The sequence below is a fragment of the Protopterus annectens genome, chromosome 1.part0, assembly GCF_019279795.1.
Source record: "Protopterus annectens isolate FY-2018-M chromosome 1.part0, PAN1.0, whole genome shotgun sequence".
In the NCBI taxonomy this organism is placed as follows: domain Eukaryota; kingdom Metazoa; phylum Chordata; order Ceratodontiformes; family Protopteridae; genus Protopterus; species Protopterus annectens.
In genome coordinates this window covers 1,114,721,226-1,114,742,089 of record NC_056725.1, presented here as the reverse complement: position 1 = coordinate 1,114,742,089, position 20,864 = coordinate 1,114,721,226, and positions in this window count along the sequence as shown.

Below are 20,864 nucleotides of genomic sequence, written 5' to 3'. Positions count from 1 at the left end.
GTACTTCACTTGGGCGTTGTCCCTTTGCCTTACTTGTGAGGAAGACAGCGTGGACTTTTTTTGTAATCCATTGCAACAGCTGTATTGAGACGAACAGTAATATTTTGTGTGTAATGCCTAGAGGAGTTGGTCTAAATGTGAGTACTGCTGTTACATTTCCGGACATTGCTACTTGTGCAGGGTTTGTCTATACCTAATACTTCTGCATATGTGTCAGTCTGGCCAGGTTGTTTGACCAGCTCAAGGCTGCATAGCTATGCATATAATGTTAGGGGATTTACAGTGTGCTTACCAGACATATTTAGTTTGGTGTTACTGTGTATCATACTGTGCTTATAATCAGTACTCGGTAAAACTTCCTGCTGTACGGACCTTTCAACCCTCTGAAATGGGATTAGTTCATACAAACCCTGTTACATCAGCAGCTGCTCAATTGTATAACAGCAACTATTTCACATAGGGCCATGTTAGTGTGTCTGTGTCCAGGTATGTCAAGGTTTCAGCAGATGTTGTACAGCAGTTGCATAATTGGTTATGGTATGACAGTATGTATTGATGTAATTATTTCGGTTGTGGTGTAGATGTTGGTGGGTGTACATAGCATATGCAGATGTGTAGGAACCCCTTTTATACAACGTCTATATGTGTGTGGGTGTTCTTTCTCTATCTGAACACCTATCCCTTAGTGGACTAATACTATGGTAAATGCAGGCTGATTAATTAAGGCATTATTAAATGCTTCCTGTACAGCATGCAGGTACTGTTAGTCCTTGAATCCTTTTGGCAATACATCGGAATGTAATAAAGATTTGCAAAATGAAAGCTGTCTGTGTAATTCTGTCATGGACATTTGCAGTCAATGCAGTTGTGTTGGTGACTGTGTCCATAGAACATATTTGTAATAGCGTATTGGCATATACTCTTCCTATGTTATGTTCATATTGTGTGTGTGGGGGGGCGAATGTATGATTGCAATGGTCCATATTATACTCAGATATGATCACTTTGAATGCTGTCTATAGACATGTATGTATGTATGTGTGTGTGTGTGTGTGTATATATATATATATATATATATATATATATATATATATATATATATATACATACGTTTATCTGTACCTCCATAGATGTATAGGTGTTTCTAACCTAGTTATATATCTACATATATATGTAGACCTGTATATATCGACATGTCTCTATTTATCTGTCTCTCTCTCTCTGTCTCTATATATTTATATATATATATATATATATATATATATATATATATATATATATATGAGCATACACCTATAATTGGGTACATGGTGGGTTGTCCTATTTCAGCACATTCCTCCCTTTTGTGTTTTAATCTGTCTGCATCCAAATCTGGGATAGGTACATCCCAGGTAGCTTAGTGTTAGGTTAATTGGAGGATGGAGTACATGGTTGCGGGTTCTACTCCTGGAAGGTGTTATTATTTTACCTCTCAAAGTAGGCACTGGTAGTGAAAGTGTGAATAATGCACATTTATGCAGTTGTGAGCAGGTTTGCCCATGGTTTGTGCGACGTTAATTAAAGATCAAATGTGTGAAGCGCTTTACCATGTAGCAGAACCGCTTATTGTCACGCAAACATGTGGACACCTGCTTACAACTGCTTAAGAGCGCTTTAATCCACCTGCATCCAAAAGCCCTTATTCTGGCCCTCAAAATAACCTAACCCTTGAAACCAGGACCATGAACACCACAGTCACTGACCTTACCACTACAGCATCTGAGATATGCACGAATGTTATGATGTTTAGAATATGCATTATACTGCAGACATTCCTCACTACTGACAACATATGTGACAATCAGTTGGTGTACATATGTCTGATATATGCTAATGTTCATATGTATGTGAAAGAAGGTGTTGCAATGTGTCATGACAGCGTGTATTATGAATGAGTATGGTTCTTGCTTTGTGTCCTTTTTATATTTTCCCCATATCTATATATGCCCCTCCAGTTCACTTATTGGACATATGACCCAGGCCCTCCTTGATGCATAACTGCATTGCCCATCATTCCTCCCCCACCCCAATCTTCGCATACACAACAACTACCCCGTCTATGGTTACTTAGGTTAATATTAATTGTTATGATACCAGAGCTGCATGTGTTTTGTGTACACTCCAATTCCTTTGGAGTGCTTCGGTGCCACAAAGTGTGTTCATAGATGCTTATATATATGGCTATTGCTGTAACTGTATTATATATATATATATATATATATATATATATATATATATATGTGTGTGTGTGTGTGTGTGTGTGTGTGTGCAGACATCACTGATATATATATATATATATATATATATATATATATATATATATATATATATATATATATATATATATATTTCATATTAGTTTGTAACAGTAATACATCTGTAGACTGGAATGTGTTGGTTCACAAACTACAGTACATTACAATGTACTGTACATATGTTCACAAGGCCACTATCCCATTTGTGATCATTACAGTGTAATACATATGGTATTAGGTGTAGTCTCAGGACCATAAAAGATGTGCACACCTCGGATGGCTTACTGATACGTCCCATGCCTATAGTGTGCATGGTGCAGGGTTCAACACCTGTGATGCTTTATGAATGCTTTTACTGCAGAGTAAAGCTTATTTACGCAGTTGTAAGCATGGTTAACAGTGTTTGTGTGACATTATAGCAGTGGTTAAACACAGTTAAACAAACATTGTGACGTATAACCTGGGTGCGCAAACATGGCCACATCCGCTAACTACTCCGGATGTATACCTGTCAGTGACATAACATCTCACTATGTGCTGTCATGCCATTACATTCTCTGTTGACTGTACTCTCCTGCACACATGGGTTTATATGGGTTATTCAAATGTTTATTATACAGATGATTACTACCTATATCTGCAAGCTGTGGTTGAGGTATACTTTTGCACATGATAAGCATCCCTGCCTTTATTGGGATTGTAACCTCAAATGCACCGATACTATGTGGATGCTGTAACTATTACACTGTTGACATTAACGTTGCTTCTGCCTATTTCCTATTCAGATGATTTCTATGTGTAAGTTAGGCTAAGCAAAGGGCGGTAGCCACCTAATTCACTGAGCTTCACATACCCGTGACATAACAACATATAACAAATGTACTGTGAGACAATACATTACATTTCTAACTACATTAGGCATAGCCCCTCATTGACACACTTCAAGGGGAAACCTTGCTGTGTGAATGGGTAACAGACTATACACCCCTGGGATTATGTGTCCCAGAACCATACAGCCAGGGGGTGGTGGAGCCTGTCCAGTTTGATAGCTGCAAGACCTGTTGGGGGAATTGAATGGTGTTGAATTGCCACATTAACATGCCTTCTTTAGATCACTAAATGCCCCTATCACCCTCCATAACCCCAGTCTTCAACAACTTCCTGCAACTCTGCCTGGAATTGCTTCATTGGCTGTGCTTGTCAGAGGCTGAGTTACTTCATCAATGGTGCAGGAAGGCCAACACACTGTTGCTATGCTTCTAATTGCCTTGGGCAGATAGATAGTAGGCTATCTTTGCACCTCTAATGTGCAGGCCATCACAGCCATAATATGCAAATAAACAGACCTTCAGATCACAGTATACAGTGTGAACTCACCATGTAGTCAGAAAACAGTTGAGTACAGCACGAACATACAGAACACTGATACTTAGTCTCTCCAAATGCCTATCTTGGAAGCTAGAAGACTTGTATAAGGTTAAGGCTTTCTATTGCTTACCACTAGGTTACCTACAGGGGAGATGACAATCAAGCACAGATGGGGAACATGCATGCAATGATACCATACCGGCCTATGTGTCTGCCTTACACTTTGGAATACTGGCCAAGGCTATTGGCGCCCCCATGGTGCCTTATTTAGAAGAGTCCTGAAGGTGAATACTAGCTCCATAAACAGCACAATAGCATATTCAATATGGTTTATGCTACTCAACACCAGGGGTTGAGATCACAACATGCATGCACTCACAGCACTGCTCAGGATGGACAACATCAACATCTGTGCATTAACTGCAATCTGTCTTAAGGCTCCTGATAGCACACCAGCACTACCAGACTACAACCCATACCACACATTTCAGCCACAGAACATGGACTGACAGACATGGAGGGGCTGTATCCATATTCATCAGGGATACCTACACCTCCAGGTTAGTGGAGCAGCATGATACCTCTGTGATCATCCATGTGCAGCTAACATCAGCCACAACAGCAATGTTGAATGTGGCCTGCTATGGATCACCCTCCGTGACCCAGGACCTCCACTCCACCTACCTGGAGACAGTGGATAACACGATAGTCCTAACACACACCCTGGCATTGGTCAGTGTCAACTACCATACCATTAACTGGGACATGTACTCTGGTACTCACTTCCGAGACCAGCGCTTCCTGAAATGTATCACCTCATATGCCCTGTATCAGGTGGTAACCTCCCTAACGTGGAGTGGAAGCTACTAGATGTAGTCATCACCAACATGGGCAACAGGTGCACCACAGTGGAAGATTACCGGTCACTGGTTAGATCTGACCATGAACTATTCACTGTTTCCACACCCTAGCAACTCCCCCACCCATGGATACCACAGTGTATACCTTTCCTACAGCTAAATTTACACTACTAGTGACAGGGGTGGGGGGTTTCACAGCCCCCACACTAAGGGGAAACACTGCTCCAGATACAGACAGATTTACAAATGCAGTCTATAAGCACCTACACTGGTGTATAGATCGTGCCATCACTGGTAAACCAAAACTCACTCCTCCTAGACAAGGACACTGGTCTGGTGGACCTCTGCAATAAACAGGCTATACTACAGATGTAGGACAGTGTTCCAGACACACAGCAAATTCCATGAAGGGCTGACGTCCGTGACCAATATTAGTATGATATGTAGGTCCCTCATGACATCATCCAAGGCTAGCATCAGCAGGAAAATACGCAAGGATTCAAAAGATAACCACAAATCCTTCTTTGGCTATGTCAAGGATCTATCTGGTGACACACCGATTTGTACTGTGCCAGTGAAATATAGCGCAAGATATGCTGACCCTACTGATATCACCAACATCCTTGCAAATACATGCGGTGTATACTTTACCCCCTAAAGAGCGCACAACACTACCCTTAAGGTACAGTATCCCAACCATCAGAGACACACAGGTGGAAATGGCCCTCTCTAACAGCAGAACACAGCTTCAATGGAGGCAGATGTTGACCCAGGCTGCATCTTGCAAACTGTACATGACAACCTGCCCCCCACCTAATTATGCATTCCTACCTCAGCCTCTCCACAGGCTACATGCCCATACAATGGCGTGTAGCAACAGTTATTCCACTCCATCATGGGGAAATCACAACTGACCATGGTAACTACCACCCCATAAACCTGATTAGCCTGGTCTGCAATGGTATGGTTCGCATCTTCATGGCACTCATTAACAATGACATTGGTAACTTTCGGACATGTGACACAACCCAGGTCAGCTTGGTTGACTGCAGTTCATGCCTACTGAACCTGTTTTATGTCTTACATACAGTCACCAAGACTTTAGATGACAGGGGAGTTGGTTCACACATACTACCTGGACCTCACCAAGGCTTTTGACACCATGCCTCACTCAGGTATTATTGATAAACACACCAGCCTGTACATTCACCCATACACCACAGGTTGGGTTGCCAACAGGCTTACACACAACCCACATGGTACGACTAGTGGTCTCCAGGTCCAACTCTTGAACAGTCATGACTGGTGTCCCACAGGACTCAGTCCTGGGAGCCTTACTGTTTGGCATATACGTCTCAGATGTACAGGCAAACACAGGTGGATTACGGCAGAACATGCTTGGCAATGACTGAAAACTGGGAGCCATGACTGATAGTCCAGCTGACATGGACATCCCTCAGGGGCCTCACAGAGAACATCACAGGGTGCCACTGACACAGCCTCCAGCCAAGTGCCACTCATAAGTCCCATCATAGGGTATAATAATCCATGTGGGATGTACCTCAGAGGACATGTCCCACAGCTGGGGGGGTCCATGAATGTACCTCACCAAGGGGAATACTGACCTTCAAAATATGGCTTATGCAGCCGGACTGGATACACTCCTGCTTTACTCAGTGGCATCTTGTTTACCCAAAGATGATCTCCGCTGACCAACACAGCCATGTCGAACTCTGGCTTGATGGGTATGCTCCAAATATGGGAATCCATGTTACAGTGAGCCACACACTGTAGTGAGCTGATCTTGCCACAACAATAACCAGAAGATGCTGGAGGGACAGCTTCCTGTCACAGACACTCCCCATACTTTGGAACAACATCCCTATCTACATTTTACAGAGCCCCTCACTAACACTCTGCAAGAGAAACCTTGAAGGGTGGATGGGGAATGATAGATGCACCCCAGGGATCCCTCCATTGGCTCTGCTCCACAGAGGGATGGTTAATGACTCAATGGGGTGGCAAATGCTAACACATTTTGGCTGGCCTTATGAATGGCCTCTTGCAGTTGGCCAAGTGCCTACCTATGAATCTATATATACAGTATCTGAATATTCTGATAGCTTAGTTTACTGTTCAGGTGTTGACTTACCTTGTGCCACTGGCTGTTGTGTGTGCAATAGTTGAGGGCTGCCTATGTTGGATGCACACAGTAGACTGCCTATACATGACAATTTACAGGTAGTCTTGTGTGTGTGCCATCCATTTTTAGTGTGTGTGCAGGTGGAGAAGGGTGTCAATCCCTAGGTGCCTACACTGTCAGTGTGTGTGCTATACGTTCCCTCTTTGCCAAGGCATGGGCATACTGGGCATGCCTCCGTCTGCCTACAAGGGCTGGCTCAGTGTGTTCATGGTCTGAGTACCTCTGTGCCTGTGGGGCCCTTGGCGATGGTGCTGGGCTGTGAGGGCCTTCACCATTCTGTCCCTGCTGCAGCTGTTTCCACAGGACCATATTGTGTATCATGGCACACACTATGAAGATGTGGGCACACATGCCTGGAGAGTACAGCAAGACTCCACCAGATATGTCCAAGCAATGGAACCGTGATTTCAACATCCCAAACACACACTCTATGACGATTCTGGTTTGTGCGTGTGCCTCATTATGGCGTTCCTGCATGGGTGTGTGTGCATTTCTGATGGGAGTCATCAAAGCTATGGCAGCCCCCAACATGTGAATAATAAATGTTCCCCATCTGTATACACCACTGGTGCAGAGTGTATGGGAATACACAAATGTGTATGAGGTGCTTTCAAACTTTATAGTATTGTGCTATGGGATGCTGCTGATGTAAGTGGGTGTGTATGAACTCTTCCAGCTGCTGAGTGTCTTAATTATGAGTTTTGCAATGAGTACTGCAAGTGTGGGGCCTTTACTGTGGAGATCTACTTGCCTGCCTTGATTACTCTGTTGCCTTTAATTCACTTTTAGACCTGGATCCACTCTCATTATCAGGCATGCATCCACCTGCCATCTTTCTTGTTTTGTACTTTCCCTACCCAGTCATGGCGAATTGTGTCTTGTAGCTGATATACTGCATATCGCCTTTATTCTGCTTTGACACGTTGCTATTTTCTTTGCAGTACAGCCCCTCCCTTTCCCTGTTCTGCAGGTAGCTGCTTGCAGCCTTGTTAGCTGTTATCAATGGCCCACTGTAGGCTCCTAGGTGTTCATTAGTCATTTGTACTCCAATTTCACTGCTGCAGCATTTCCGTTTACCGGGTTTACGTGCGTTTTCATCTCCGTTCACATGCATACTCGGTTACCTTGGGTACTCTCCGCTAAGCATAGCTATGGGCAATTCGACACAGCCCTATCCAGCACCTATCCTTGTGGAACACCACTGGTAATGGGTCTGCTGGTGGAGGTGGAGTCCCCTATTTTGACTCTTGTGTTCTGTTGGTGAGCCAGTTTGCAGCCCACCTGACAGTATACAGGTTGGCCCTCAGCTGGGTGAGTTTTTCAATAATGCCTGAGTGGGGGATTGTATAAAAGGCCCTAGCCAAGTCTAGGTAAGCTGTATGCACAGATGTGCCTTCATCCAAGGCTATGGTGACAGTCTCGAAGAAGTCCACCAGGTTCAACAGTCAAGATCGCCCTTTAACAAAACAAAACTGGGTTGGGTCAAGGATTTGAAGGTCCCCTATATCCTTGTTGTTTAGGCCCATGATGATTCTCTCCATGGCCTTGCAGATAAGGCTAGTTAGGCTAATGGGTCTCTAGTTCCCATGGTCAGTGGATGCATCTCCCCTTGTGCAAGGGGATGAACGTAGTTGTTTTGGATTTCTGTTCAGCAGGGACAAAACCAGTGTTTAGGCTGTGGTTGAAAAAAGTACCCAATGGTGTTGCTAACTCCTGTTTTAAACCACTGAGAACACAGCATGAGATGTTATCAGGTCCATAGAGTCCTACCTTCACTCTCTTGTAACATGGCTCAGCAATCTGTTCTTACCCCATCTGTGGCTGTTCTGTTCACATTAGATGTTCTTAGACAGTGTAGCAACTGTCTTGTGCTTACTTTCTGTTCACTGCTTCTACCAGTTGATAGTACAACCAGTGAGAGATGTAAATATTGAAGAAATGTGGAGGAAAATGTCTCACAGCAACCAATTCTCAATAAGCTTCATACCTCCACAAAACCACATAAATCACAAGGCACCACTAGACCCATAATGTATACTGAAAAAGTAAAGAAAAAATGCCAAAGCCTAGAGCCATATCTCTCAAATGTACACATTTTTGCAGAATGTCCTGATTTTTGCCTCATACCTTTGGATTGTTACTCATAAACTTGTGGTTTTCTAGCAAATCATTGCCAAATCATTGAGGACTGAAGTCAGAAAATAATGCCAGATATTTGAAATTCAGACGTCATATCCTTCAGAAAATTCATTCTAATGTAAAAACTGTTATTCTATCAACTTTCTAAATTTATAAGAGTAATATTTAAAAATTGTCCCTATTTTTGGACCTTTGTCCCCCATTATTTATGGCTTTGTCCAGATTTCTTGCTGTAAGTGTTTGAGAGCTATGCCTAGAGCACACTAAAATATTCCAGCCACCAGCATGCAAGCCGATATCTTCTCCTTCTCCACATGCACATACTATAGATCCACAGCTCCCCCAATGGTAGTCAAAAAAGCAGACCTAAGATCAAAAGGTCTACTGCATCTGTTTCTGCATAGGGAAATGTTTTAGTCATAGGTGACTCAATATTTATGCATTCAGACTCCACACAAAAACAGGGAGAATGTAAGCTGGTCATCTGTTGCCAGGATCCATGATGTCACAAGTGTCCTAAGGAACCTTAAACCAGCAAATATGAGTATGACTTTGTAGTTGCCCATGACAGAGTGAATGACTTGAGGAACTGCACTCAGAAGGATATGAAGAGAGACATGATAAAACTTACTATGCAGGTGCTAGAGAAAGGAAAGACACTAGTCTTGAGCAGTATCATGCCTTCACCAGGAATGATGCTTAGATACCAACATAGGATCATTGGCTTTAAAAATTGGCTAAGAAGTTGGTGTCATTCTAAGGGGATGTAGTATGTGTCAGCCAAAGATGAGATGGTAGATAAGACTTTCTGTTTAGCAAGGGTAATTTACTCTTCACACACCAGGGCTATCACATACTAGCTAAAATATTTCTTGCACTTACGTTGCCTATTTTAGGCAGATTCCCTTGGATGGACATTCCTACATAATAAAAATCAGACTTTAATTCAGACAATGTCATGTTGGTACTACCCAGTGCTAGAATCTATATAGAAAAATGTCCGAACCTGAGACCCTCCTGCAACTTGAACACATTTATATTTGTGTACTTACTGAGACATGCTTTCAGTGCAGTAACAACACTCCCTGTATACCAGGGTTTAGTGTATAACATTCTTTCAGGCCCCTGGATAAGTGTATGGGAATATCTGTCTTGTCAGAAATACTGTGACCTCACATCTAATTACCCATGATACTGACTCAGTGCTCCTGGAGATCCAAATCACCATTAACAAATCCAACTATTACTTCATTTCCAGCTATAAATCCCCATCAGTGTCTCCCAAGGATGATGGAAATTACCTTAACACCATTTGGGGGATAAATATCAAACCAAATACCTTCTTATTAAGAGAATTGCAATTACCCAAGCATTTACTGGCACACTTACACTTCCAAATCTGGGTATGCTCAGCATTTCTTTGTTAATGCCAGTGTACTACAACAGATTGTAAAAGTACTCGCTAGTATATCTTAGACCTGGTTATTACTAACCCAGCCCCTGCCTGAACTCCACCCTGTATGTCCTCACCCCTAGTTATATCTGACCACCAGTCAGTCATCTTCTCTGTCAGGTCTTGTGGTACCACCCTACCACCAAATGAGACTATCATTAGGGACTTCACCAAGGCAAACCTACTTCAGCTTGTAGAAGACCTATGCAAAATTCACAGCAATCCCCTGAAAATGGACACAACTGAGGGATACTACATTCTCCTCTGACTTTTATGAACACCTAAACAGCTGCATGGAGATGTCAGTATCTGCCTACCTTAAATATAATGGTGAATTTAGGAATAAATCCCTCTGATGAAGCTCCTATATTAATAAACTGTACATCAAACTACAGAAAATGATGAACAATTATATGAAATCCACATCTTGAACCATGCTAGTGAGGAACTTAAGAGTACGATTAGAAAATATATAACTGAGTATGAACAAAAGGTTGCTACAGATACCAAAGGAAACTACAAATATTTCTTTAGTTAAGTCAGGAAATTAAAGAATATTGTCCAACAATGCACTGAGCTCATCTACAATGATATCACAGATTCTAATCCTAAAGATATATCTGATATCTTAGAAATGTAGCACTAGCTTTACACCACCTACCCATATTGTTACCCGTGGTATCCCTGAACATTTATTTTTCCCTAAATTCAACTTGGAAGCGGTCTTAAAATCCCTATTAAAGATTAAAAGTAGTACATGGGACCAGACAATGTATGATGCTGTTCTCATCAGTATGTAATATGTGAGCTTCTACTTAAACTTTTCAACTTCAGCCTATCCACAGGGTTGTGTTTAATGCTTGGAGAACAGCCACTGTGACTTCCTTATACATGGATGGCACCTCTACTGATCCAAGCAATCATAGCCTATCAGCCTTGCTAGCCTTATGTGCAAAGCCATGAAATATACTGTAACAGATCACATTTATGCAGACACAGGCAACTTAACAGATCTAGATCCCAATCAGTTTGACTTCACAATGGGCAGGCCATGTCTCCTGAGCCTAGTAAGCTTTTGTGAAAAGGTTACACAGGGTTTGCTGTGTAAAGTGGTCATTCAGTGCACTCTGCTTAATGTGATCTGGCCAAGGCTTTTGACACAATCCTTTATGCTAGTATCATTAAAAAGATGTACAAACTTAAAGTAACCCCCTTTTTTTGCTGTATTATGAATTGGCTATTCAACAAATCTCATGTTGTTAAAGTTGCTGATACTTTCCCCCAAAACATAAATTGTAACCAGTGGGATAATACAGGAATCAGTGCTTGGTCCTCTTCTGTTTGGTATTTATTTTTCAGATATCAAAAAACAAGTAATCTCCGTGGTATCCCCGAAGTCTCAAAACAACCCTCTAAAGTGTAGTGGGTCTAAAAACAAAACAGTGCTAGAAACTTCTCTGTGTGGAAGATTTTCAGTCCATATATTTCTAGTTAATCACTGTATATTAATCAGATCAGACAATAGTAGTAGAAGTAGCGAACGTGAACTCGTCAAGTCAAAAAGTAATAATAGAAAATATATAATTCTACAGCATTACTAAGTATTCGAAAGTAATCCAAGCAAGGCAGGCAGTCTGTTTCCAGTCGAAAATCCTTTATTAAGTACACAGACAAGCGATCCAAGTAAAACAAAAATAGAGTAATAATTTCCTCACAAGCTTTCTAAATATATATATACTTTTTATCAGGCATGGGAGTGGTTTATTGCAATGTAAAACAAAGTGTTATTGGTACACATGTTAAATTCACATCCCTTCCCCCATCAGTGTGACATTCGAGCTGGTCCTGCCCTACCTAGTAGCTGTCATAATAATATATAGCCCTAATATACTTTAATGGTACATCTTATTTAACCAAATTATTAAGTAGATTATTAAGTCTGTGATTTTATACAAGGCAATATACTACATGGCTGGAAATTTATCAACCTTAGTTCATTTAGCGATCAAAAATTATATATAAATATATACATATACATTTTGCATGTAAAAATCAGCTTCTATTTTCATAACCTATTGTTAACAAAGATCGCTTTCATCCTTCTAGACTTCTTCAGGTCTGTGTACAAGAACCCTAGAAACCTATATAATTGTATAATTAGTTAGTATTGTTATTACCATCATTTTGAATAAAGTGGAAAAAAGAGACCCAGAAAAAAATAAAAATAAAAAAAATATATATGTATGATGATGGAAACAAAATATACACTTAAATTTCAAATGATTTAAAATGGTATTTAAATCCAATTTGTAGAAAAAATAAAATAAAATACAATTAGTCATGTAAACGATGTGGCAATTTTCTAAGTTCCAGTGCACTTTGAATTGAACAGTAATAGTTTAGTCCAGGCTTTCTAAAAGATTTCAGCTTTAATTCCCACATGAGTTTATGTTTCTCCAGAATATTCGAGATGTCTCCTTCAAGATCACCCATGTCTATGCGATCCAGGATCTGGAACTTAAAACCTGTGTGTCTTTTATGAAGAGAAAGGTGTTTGGCTAGTGCATTATTTTTACATCCAGAGCGGATTTCTGACAGATGACATGAAATCCTTCGCTTGAGTTTATTTACAGTCTTGCCCACATAGAATGCATCACATTCATTGCACTGTGCCTTGTAAATTACTTTTTTAGTGTTACAGTCACCCCCTGCACTGGTTTTAATGATCTTCTTTAAATAAGGGCAATAAAAACTATCACCTTGCTGTATAAATATACAAAATGTACAATTAGTTTCACATCTTTTAGTGCTTTTCTCACATGGTCTAGGTTTAAATTCAACAACACTTCTTAATATTCCTGGCCTTCCTATAAACAAATGATGGGGCTTCACCTAAGATGTTAATCAGAAAAGGGTTTCCTGTGACAATGTCCCAGTTTTCTTCAATAATATATTTGATACTGTGATAATCCAAAGTGTATGTCAGGATGCAGCTATTTTTGCATTTGTTATTCTCTGAGGGATTACTTAACATTTTTCTACTGGGGAGGTTGAGTGAAGGTGCTTCAGTCCTTTTCAGTTCTATAATGGGTTCCAGGATGTTTTTTAACATCTGACGTTCATAGCCTCTCACTAGAAAATCATTCTCTAAGTTGTTCAAGTTTCTCAAAAATGGTTATATAGGTTTTTAGGGTTCTTGTACACAGACCTGAAGAAGTCTAGAAGGACGAAAGCGATCTTTGTTAACAATAGGTTATGAAAATAGAAACTGATTTTTACATGCAAAATGTATATGTATATATTTATATATAATTTTTGATCGCAAAATGAACTAAGGTTGATATATTTCCAGCCATGTAGTATATTGCCTTGTATAAAATCACAGACTTAATAATCTACTTAATAATTTGGGTAAATAAGATGTACCATTAAAGTACATTAGGGCTATATATTATTATGACAGCTACCAGGTAGGGCAGGACCAACTCGAATGTCACACTGATGGGGGACGGGATGTGAATTTAACATGTGTACCAATAACACTTTGTTTTACAGCACAATAAACCACTCCCATGCCTGATAAAAAGTATATATATATTTAGAAAGCTTGTGAGGAAAATTATTACTCTATTTTTGTTTTACTTGGATCGCTTGTCTGTGTACTTAATAAAGGATTTTCGACTGGAAACAGACTGCCTGCCTTGCTTGGATTACTTTCGAATACTTATTAATGCTGTAGAATTATATATTTTCTATTATTACTTTTTGACTTGATGAGTTTACGTTTGCTACTTCTACTTCTACTACTATTGTCTGATCTGATTAATATACAGTGATTAACTAGAAATATATGGACTGAAAATCTTCCACACAGAGAAGTTTCTTGCACTGTTTTATTTTTCAGATATCCAGACCAAAATTCCAGAAGTATGGTTGACCAAGTTTGCTGATTAATACAAGCTAGGCACTGTTATATGCTCATCCTTTGATACTAAACACCTCCAGCAAGGGCTGGAATTTACATATACTTGATGTACTAAAAATGGTCTCTGGTTAAATTCAAAAAAGTTTAACATAGTAACATTTTCTTAAAAAAAAAAATGTTTCCAACTTATGTTTTAAATGGTGCCCCTCTTATAAGTTCATAGGTAGGTACTAGGCTAGCTGTCCTTGCAGGCCATTTTAAGCCTAGCCAGTTTTCCATTTTGTGCTCAGATTAACTTATCCCTTTTGGTTAGAAGTTGACCTTACCCATCCCATGGTCGATAATTATATATTATCCCTAATGTGAATAACTGGATCATACCATACATAAGGGCACCCATGCATGGGATAAAGTACTTAGGAGCTGTGTCTGTTCATTAGTAGTACAGGGGGGCAGTGCTTGAGTAAATTTTCTGCTTCCCATCCACAGATCTAAGTTACACTTGAATATGGATAGGGATAAACTTTGTTTTATATGGATGGGGAGTCTGTTCCATATAAGCAGTATTCTCTGCAAGATATACCTTTCCCTCCAAACCATTCTGTTGATGTTGCAGAAGAGATTTAAATCCCTAGACCAAGTATTTCTGATGCAATTTGACTTGCTGATGTGCAGTAAATCCATCAGTACTGGGTCAGAGGATACCTTGTATGGCAGACACAGGTCACTTCTTAGGAGTATGTAGGTTACTGAGTAGTGACAGGCCTTTCAGTTTTCAAACAGACATGGCCATAAGGCATCCAGATTCTCTTCCATTCAATCATCAGACTCCCCATCCAGTTAATTTCCGAGGGAATATCTTCAAGATCCAAACAAGTCATCTTGCACTGTACTCTTCCCTTATCAGACCCATCATAGAATGCAATGTCCCTTTTGCTATTTATAAATCAAAGCATATTACTCAACTAGATAAGCCCCGAAGGTATTTTACCAAGAAAGCCGTTCAACTATCCCAGCAGATTAGTACAACTATTATTAGACTACAAGTTGCTCAGAAGTGACCTGTGTCTTACTTTTTGATACACAAAAGACCCAACCATATTTGACCTTCTGTTTCTTTGCAGAATCAGTGGCTCAGCATGCACTAGGGACCTAAATGTATTCAAACAAATAAACAAGACTGACTGGAGAGATGGGCTGCTAACTGAACATATTCCCAGCCAGTAGAATAAGTCACTGCTTTGGGTCAAAGTGCTACTTTGACTACACTTCAGGCTAGTCTTGATGATTGGATGACTAGAACCACAAATTTACACCAGGACTGTCATATATAGCCCTGCTAAGCTTGGGAGGTAAGCAGTATTAAGTGCTTGAAAAGGGAGACGTATATCTAAGTGTAATTTCTTAAAGTTGCATATGGCTTAGCATCTTATGGTTGCTATCACTTGACTAGTATTGTTCTTATGTTTCTATTAGTAAATAAGAAAATGCCTTTGATTATTAACTAAGGACCAGAACTAGCAGAAAATAGAAAAAATATCTTATTTAAGATTTTATATATAATGTAAACTACCTTGCAGTTAAGACAGTTATTCATTTTTTATTTTGTTTGAAACTCGAATGACCAGATGGCAGTTTACCAGTGGAGGTCTATACATTGCCAAGGGCTTCCTCCCGTTGCTTTGAGTTTGAGCCCTTCCGTCTGCATTTGCCTACTGAGCTATTCTGAGTGAATCACTTCTAACCATACATTGCTTCTGGACATTAGTGCCTAATAGGCTTACCACGGTAACTAGTAATACAAAAGGTAGCACTGGACATATTAAGTTGATACTTTTTTTCTTTTTTTTCTTTTGGCTGACTAGTTTTTCTCTTTTTGAATAATGGTGGATACCAAGATATGAACTTTTTCTCCTAGTTAAACTGCAATTTATACTGGCTTCTGGACATTCACTGATGAAGAAGAGTCAAGCCTAAATAAAGTCTAATGTTTGTTTTATTAAGTCTGGCATTTTTACTAATTCTTCCACAATGGAAAGCTGGCCTCTTGCAATGTGTTATTATATTGTTTGCCGGAGACAGAAGTCTGCTAAACATTTATTTGTAAATTATACTTTTCATATCATTTTATTTACTTTTTATATTGATTTTTTTATATGTTTTAATGACTCTGTGTCTTGTCTTTTGTCTGTCCTGCCTGTTGCTTGTCTGCTTGTTAACATTCTTATAGAGGTGTGCTTTACATCCACCTCTGTATTTCTTTATGCTTTCTGTTTTTATTTTTCTTGTTTTCTGTTTCAGTCACAGTGGATCACATTCTTGGAAGCATATTCATATAAATACCATAGATTAAAAATATGCAGGGCATGTTTTTAACTGAAAGCTACTTTCTTTGTCTGCTAGAATAAGCTTACCTTGAATCATAACATTTATACAACTCCTTCATCCATAGTATAACATCTAACAGACTTTTGTTGGTTAAAATTCTGATAGGAAACAATCAGCAGTGCTGGAACAAAATGATAAACAATCTGTAGCAAGATAATAGTAAAATTCATAATTCATCACATCAACACATACTGAAGTTTAGAAATCTGTTCACCTTCGCTGCAGAAACATATGCATTCATTTAAAAAATCTAAGATTCATAATTTTCAAAGCTGCTCTTCTTGTCAAAAACAAATTGAAATGAGAAATGTGTATATATTTAAAAAAAAAATGTTCAAGTAATTTATTACAGCCTTAATTAAAATTCTTTTATACATGGACTGCATTATTGTATGAAATGAATGCAAAAACAAATACATGCTGTAGTTTTAAAAAATAGTTATCAACAATGGATAAGGTAATAAAGAGTATTTCAAGCATATAGATAGATCCAACAAAATCAGAGTAAGACAATGAATAAGTTAAATCAAAACACAATAAGAACTGCAGTTATAATAGAGCAGCCTTAAAAGGAGTCCCAATTCAAGCTAAATAAACAGATAAAACATATTATAGGTATATGAAACAGTGCAGAAAGATTGAGTGAACTGTACTTTGTAAAATGGGACAAGGGACACGAGTGCTAATAGAAAGCTAAAGAGTCTGAATAGACATTTTTGTCACTTCAATGGAATAGACAAAAGAAGCATTTTACTAACATCAGTTAGTAAAAGCAATTATTGCAAAGGAGTTGACTACAATGTTATCATATAAGGAAGTGTTCTAAAACAGTGGCCGGATTCATGAAGGCTTGCACGGAGTCTAAGAGTAGAGTAAGACTCCATCCAGTCAACATGTCTGCCGAGCGATCCAGAAACAGCCGGCAGGGGCGTGCAAGAGAGTTCCTAAAACGACTCTTGCACAGACAGTGTTAGTTTATGCAAATTACCTCATTTGCTGCTGAAAGCTATGCAAATGAGGTAAATTTGCGATCCAGGAAACACTAACCTGTCCGAGTAAGAGTAGTGTTATCTGCAGAAATGTACTCGGTTGGCAACTGAGTACCGTTCTGCAGATAGCAAAACGGAGCTATGACAGCTCCAAATAAAGGATGCATCCAGTTGAGGAAGCATGCCAATGGCCAAATCTATAGCCATTGGCATTTTTATCTTTGCAAAATAATAAAAAAATAACTTTTTTCCCACGATCTCCCATGTTTAAGCATAGTGCAGCAAAGCGCAAACGTGCGGTGCTCTAAAAACCCTAAAAACAAAAATAAAAGCCACAAATAGGTATTTTATTCACAATATTCATCTTCCATGCAGGTGAATGGCAGGCTGAAGACAACATGGCTACTGAGTAGTGGCTGCTAAGGGGGGGAGCTCAGTCTGAGAGATGTAACCAAGCATTAGTAGGCAATCCTATGCATAAGGATAAGGATAGTGAATCCCAAATTTCTCTGCTATGTGAACCATGTCCCTAGAGTGTAAGAGTAGGATTAGGGGAGTAACAGAGTACAAGATAGGTGACATCATGAGGGGGTATGTATCAAAAAGACTTTAAGCTTATTGGAGCAGAGTGGCATGTGGTTGCTGTATGTTACTCAGGACTGGAAGAGGTGTGTCTACAGTTGTCTAAACTGAAACCCAGAAACTGAAGGTGTACGCCATAGCTATCACTGGTTTCTTGCAAAGCTGCTTACACTGTGTGCACAAGTGTGCACGCCTGTAAACCCGTCTAAGCCTGTGTGCGGGTGTGTGCGCCCGTGTAAGCCTGTGTAAGGTCATCAAAGCCTGTATGCATGAATGCGCACCCGCCTAAGCCCATGTAATCCTGTCTAAGCCTGTGTGCATGCGTGTGCGCGCGTGTGCACTCATGTGGGTGTGTTTGCACTTGTTTGCGCGGTGCTGCCCCCTGTGGAAACAGAAATGGGAAAAGGAAGGAAAGGAAGTAGTAGGAAGTTAACCAAGGTGAACTAGCAGAGCTGCCAGGTGAAATCAATCAGAATCAGCCAATTACACAGGCAGTACACTAGCCCAGCCCAGCCCAGCACTTAAAACTCTGCAAACAACATTCCCCCATGTTTTTCTCAGAAACACTGTAACACTGCAGTCTACAAAGAGAAATGAAAACTTAAAAAGCCTAACTGAGACAGAAAAATGTTAGGGGCTGCCATTGCTATTATAAGGCGTCATGTGCAAGATGCTGAGGGTGGTGCAATTGCAAATGCTGCTGAGCAACCCACAGTGAGGAGACGGAGAAGAGTGTACAGACCCAGAGTAACCTACCAGGGGCTACATGAGCTGGAGATAGTGGAGCACTATAGAGTGGACAGAGAGCTCCTGCAGCAAATTGTTGAGCTGTGCAGGCCACGCCTCACACACAGAACCAACAGAGGGAACACATCCCAGTGGAAACCAAGATATGTGTTAGCCTAAGAATACTAGCAACAGGTACCTTCCAGAGACCAACTGATGATATGATGGGGATTTCACAGGCATCAGCATCCAGGGTACTGCACCAGTTTCTGAATGCCATGTCAGCACATGTCGGTGATCATGTATATTTCCCCAATTCCCATGGGGTATTGGCCAGCAACATGCATCTCTTCCATCAAATAGCGGAATACCCTGAGGTAGTGGGTGCAATTGACCACACGCACATACACATCAAAGCACCAGCTGGACAGCGGGGTAGGGCCTACATCAACCGCAAGGGCTTCCACTCTATCAACTGCCAGGTCATGTGTGATGCCCAGGGCATAATACTGAATGTGTGTGCAGGCTGCCCTGGAAGCTACCATGATTCCCATATCTGGCATCTGTCACAGCTGTACTAGACATTTGCCATTGGGGACATCCCTGACGGTCACCTAGTAGGGAATGCTGGATATGCACTGGAGCCGTGGCTGATGACACCCATCAGAAATGCACACACTCCTGAACAAGAACTCCATAATGCGGCACGTGCACAAACACGAAATGTAATTGAGTATGTGTTTGGGATGCTCAAGTCACGGTTCCATTGCCTGGACACATCTGGTGGAGCCTTGCAGTACTCACCAACTACATGTACCCAAATTGTCATGGTATGTGCCATGCTACACAATATGATCCTTCGGAAAACAGCTGCAGCAGGAACAGCATGGGGCAGGGCCAAACAGCCCCCCACCATTGCCAAGGCCTGCACAGGCACAGCATGGCTCAGAGGAGGAACAACCTGAGCCTGGCCCAGTAGGCAGAAGGAGGTGTGCTCAGTATGCCTTGGCCTTTGCAAAGAGGCAACGCATAGCACATACACTGGCTCAGTAGCAACCCTGGAAATGATACCTCCCTCTGACTCGCACATAAAATAATAGGGATGCCTAACTTGACACTACCTGTTTCCAAACATGTATAGGGAGTGTAGTATGTGCATCCAACATAGGCAGCCCTGCAGCACCACCTGAGGCATGATTGCCATGTTCTAAGCAATAAGAAGCAGTGCTAAGCAGCTTTTACTAATATCTAGTATATGTAAACAAAATTGCTCATGCCAACTAGCGCAACGCTGGGCAACATTGAGCAATGTTGGCCAAGGTTGGCCAAAGTTCACCAAAGTCAGTTAAACATGTTCATATCTGCTTTACGGTTCCTTAAGCAGTCTGGTCTGCCCAGCATGAAAATAAAAAGCAATGAGAGGGCTTGAACCCAGGATACTGTGCACTATAATCACAGTACTGAACCACTGAGCCATGATAGCATCTCAGTGACAAAGACACAGCAGGACAATTGTACACTAATGTAAACACAAAGGAATGCAGTATCATGCCTCCTAAAGAGGCAAATGGGTAACCTCCCCCACACGCCTATGCAGACAGAGAACATCAGGCTAGGCGGTGTGATGTGGGTTGTGTAGGCTATGAAGTTGCAGTGTAATATACGTGACATTGAACGCTAACATCTGTAGTACAGTACTATGCCACAAGCCACTATGATAGGCAACAGTACAGACTGAAATGGTATCCTGTACATAGAATTGCAGGCATAGTAAATGTGTAAAAGTGTCAGGTGAAACCCACATCCTATGTACACCCACAGTAACAACCAGGTGTGCCCCTGGGTAGAAATGTACAAAGAATAGCTGTCACCTCTGTATGTAGAAATGTTGATAAGTCCATGCAAAGTGTTGCATGGAAGCCCTGCAGGCACAGCAT